We start from the raw sequence: 4,300 nt of genomic DNA, 5'->3' as shown, positions 1-4,300 counted from the left end.
AGATCCAGGAGACTGATTCATGATGATGTCCTCCTGATGAACCTGGAAACATAAAAAATCACTAAGGTTACTTGAACAAATCCCATCTTGGAGAAAGATGATCAAGCATCCAAACAGAAGATTCTCATTTCTTTAACATGGAGAAGAGATGGAAGAAGGGAAATGCTGCTTTTCCAGTGTTTCTCCATCATAGAGAACTCGCATGAGTAACCGGTTGCATCCGGAAGCAATTTTCAGAAGATAGTCTCACCCTGAACAAGGGCCCCGGGTGGCCAGCATTAGAACAGTGACAATCATCATCATGCTGCAGCGTTCAGTTTCTTTAAAGTCCTGGACGCCACTGATCAACCTGAGGGCCTCTACGGCTTGGAGCAGGAGAGGCGAGCACACCAATTGCAAACACCAGAGTCAGTGAACTGTAGCTGTCGCTCACTGTCCTGCTGTTTGTTCCCCCCTCAGTGGCTGAGCCAGGGACCTACACATTTACATATTCAACTGCTGTTAACTGAACATAAGATAAGTACATGACTAACGTTATAGCAAGAGATGTTTGAGGTAACCTTAGTACCAGTAAACAGGCCAACTTTTGTTGGGAATGAAACCGTTTATTTCTTCATTGAGTTGTTTTGTGTAAACGGTTATGTTCTCCTCACACACATTCAGTGCACAGAGAATTGATCCATAAAGTGAGTAACTTCACTTTAGAACCTAGGACCTATTTCTGCAGACTGCCACACTATATTTATGTTTTTTCTTTTACATTTCTCTTTTCATTTCATTTAGACATCATCAGTTCTGAAAGTATTAAAACTTCTGTGTGACACGTTATTAAAACTTTATATAACAAGTTTCTCTCTTCTCTTCTTCTCTCTCCGGCTTGACATCCCTGGACAGACAACACCACATGGGTCATCAAAAGGCCCAGCGTACTACCCTTCCGCAGGTCCTCGGAAGTAAGACCTTGACTCCAACCTGCGCGACCTCTACCACTAGTCCAGTGGAGAGCCTGTTGACCTACTGCATCCCGTCTGGTACAGTCAGCTGCACCGCGTCAGACGGGAGAGCCTGCAGATGGTTGAAGGTCAGCACAAAGGATCATAGGCTGGCCGCTCCCCTCCTTGATGGACATCGACCCCCCCCCCCCCCCCGCTTGCGTCAGCAGAGCAAGACATCACCAAGAACACCCCCCCCCTCCCCCCGGCTCTGATCTGTTGAACCTGCTGCCCTCGTAAGCGCTCAGTGTGCCATGCACGGACTAACAGACTCACGAACAGTTTCTTTTCCAAAAGCCTACCACCCTGGAAACTCAACATGTACTGACTTCACTTCACTGCCCCCCCCCCCCCGGCCTCCCCCCTTTTATATGCGTGTTCACACTTTAAAGTTGTTGCGTCAAATCCTCGTTGCCAGGTTACTGCACTTGTGTATAATGACATACGGCTTTCTATCTCTTCGGAAAAGAGGGCATTCTTGATTTCTGCTATTTAAATGTTTCTATTCTCTGTTGTCTCCTCTGAAGATCACTTATGACTTGTTAAAGGACTCTCCAATATACCGGGTATGACTTGGGACTTTCAGTGCAAAGACTTGAGACTTACCTGTGACTTGGCCCCCTCTGAATATCAATGGTGGTATTATTGCAGCGTCCACAGCTGCTGGGATGTGACATGTGAAAGAGATTGTTTTGCTGTTCCAAAGTTTATAATGATCTCAATGTATTTTTTTTATTTTTTTATTTGCTTTTAGGATAATTGTGGTTTTGCTATACTTCATAAGATACGTCACTCCTTTTTTATTATTATTTTAAGTTCCAAGTTAGACTCCTGTTGATTCTTCTTTTGTCATGAATCCGATAAGAAGATGAGATCTAATGTGATAAGAATGGATGGGGGTTTTCCCCCCCCCCCCAAAAAAAAAAAAAAAAAACATCCTGACTTTTCTGTGTATTCAGCTGTCTGTGCCATCTGTCTCTTGCATGTGATCGTTAGAGGCAACTGGGAACAGCTGAGCAGATGTTCCGTTGCCAGATGGTTATTTGAAGTCTGATGCAGTGCCGCCCTCTCTTTGGCTGACTCTCCACGCTGCTTGCAGCTTTGCCTCTTTCTCCCGTCTGCTTTACTTCTCTACTCTGGCTCCTATGTCCTTTTACAACACCCCCACACCATAGTAACCACTCATACACATCACATATACTGCCTTTACTAGATCCACAGCTCATACATTAGTTAAAGTTAACCCTTCAATTTGGTGTAATTTATCAAAATATATCTATTTTTGTAAACTTGATGATTAGTTGGACTTGTTTTTTATTATTAGGTTAAAATTAGGATAAGGTAGAACAAAGGTTAGGTTTAGGGTAAGGTCTATGGAAAGCATTAGTCAATGGGTGGTTCCCCCAAAGATTGTGTGTGTGTGTGTGGTGGGTGTGTTTTGTCGGGGTGTGTGTGTTTGTGTGTGTTTGTGTGTGTGTGTGGTTGTGTGTGTCCTCAGTGAAGTGTATCGTCTCTGCAGTAGCTTCCAGCTGCAGCAGTCATCATTGTCTGTCAGTCTGACTGAGGGAGGTTTTTGTACTAACTCTTTTGCCTGTGTGAACATCCCACTGACTGTTGGGATATTGGAAAGACTCTGACGTAGTAAACTGCTGCAGTCCTTCAGTCCGACTCCACTGATTGCAGAGTGAAGTCAGAGTTTGATCCACTGCCTGTAAAACGATCTGGAATTCCTGACTCGATATGTAGCGTAAATGAACAGTGTTAGGGAGTTCTGTCTCCACGCTCTGTTGGGTATACCCACAGGCTAACCTGTGGTGCATCATAATAAACCATCCTTCCTGGTCCGACAGCTGATGGAGCCGACCTCCCAGAGCATAGCTCACTGCTCCAGGGTGAGTCACTGTTACCTGGCTCTGGACTCTGAGTACACAGAGACAAAACCCTAAAAGCAGCGTCACATGGTTTAGTCGGCCTTTCATTTCAGAGGGACGGATGTGTCATAGAGGAGAGGAGTTTGATTTCTCTGTGCCTTTACCTGTGAAGCAGCAGCAGAGGAATTCCAGATGAGGCGGAGAATCAAAGTCATGTGTTTTTGATGAGGTGATTTTCTGTGTCTTCTGTTGGTCAGAAGGACCGCTTGTCCAGTTCCTCCAGTTTCCAACTCTCAGGACTAAAAGTCTCCGCAACACGTGGAGCATGGTGCTGCTGTTGCAAAGTGGCTCTCATGGAAATTGCTCTGACGACTCCAACAGGGACTGTGGTATTACTCCTTGATTATTCCTGTTCATGACAATGGATCAAGCACTTGACAGAGTATTGATTAGGAATGTTTCAATAACACTTTGACTCCTTGACAGATTGTTCTTTCAAAATGGTTATATTTGGTCCCGTGGTCCAGAGTCAGACATGTATAGAAGGTATGTTATCCCTAATGTCCATACAGTCGGTCATTGGCCACATAATGACTTGCATCAGAGAACAACTTTATTTATACTTTGCTCGCTTGTAAAGGGGTAAACTTATCTGCTGCTGCCCCATTGACACTGTTGTATATTGTAATTGTATATTTCATATGCAAACACACAGAGTCAGTGAACTGTAGCTGTCCTCAACATGTCCTGCTGTTTTCCCCTCAGTGCTGAGACCAGGGACCTACACATTTACATATTCAACCTGCTGTTAGACTGAAACATAAGAGAAGTAAATGACTAACGTTATAGCAGAGAGATGTTGAGGTAACCCTTAGTAACAGTAAAAGGACAACTTTGTGGGGGAATGAAACCGTTTATTTCTTCATTGATGTTGTTTTGTGTAAACTGTTATGTTCTCTCTCACACACATGCAGGCACAGAGAATTGATCCATAAAGTGAGTAACTTCACTGTAGAACTCTAGGACCTATTTCTGGCAGACTGCCACACTATATTTATGTTTTTTTTCTTTTACATTCATCTTTTCATTTCATTTAGACATAATACATTATGAAAGTATTAAACTTCTGTGTAGCACGTGATAAAACTTTATATAACAAGTTTCTCCGCTGACATCTCCTGGACAGACAACACCACAGTGGTCATCAAGAAGGCCCAGCAGGGACTACCCTTCCTCAGGGTCCTCAGGAAGTAAGACCTGGACTCCAACCTGCTGCTGACCTTCTACCACTAGTCCATTGAGAGCCTGTTGACCTACTGCATCCCAGTCTGGTACAGCAGCTGCACCGCGGCAGACAGGGAGAGACTGCAGAGGGTTGGAAGGTCAGCACAAAGGATCATAGGCTGCCCTCTCCCCTCCTTGATGGACATCTACCCC

General features: G+C 44.4%; 1 pseudogene and 1 gene segment (V, D, J or C); one reads left to right on the top strand and one right to left on the bottom strand.

Annotated features, from left to right (window-relative positions):
* LOC116692386 (immunoglobulin lambda-1 light chain-like) overlaps positions 1-4,300 on the bottom strand; it is a 32,137-nt pseudogene that overhangs the window by 19,665 nt on the left and 8,172 nt on the right.
* LOC116692388 (Ig kappa-b4 chain C region-like) overlaps positions 1-4,300 on the top strand; it is an 11,288-nt gene that overhangs the window by 2,818 nt on the left and 4,170 nt on the right.

The sequence above is a fragment of the Etheostoma spectabile genome, chromosome 7 (genome assembly GCF_008692095.1).
Source record: "Etheostoma spectabile isolate EspeVRDwgs_2016 chromosome 7, UIUC_Espe_1.0, whole genome shotgun sequence".
Classification (NCBI taxonomy): Eukaryota; Metazoa; Chordata; class Actinopteri; order Perciformes; family Percidae; genus Etheostoma; species Etheostoma spectabile.
The sequence above is the reverse complement of the archived record's forward strand: the minus strand, read 5'-3'. Positions and strand labels throughout refer to the sequence as shown.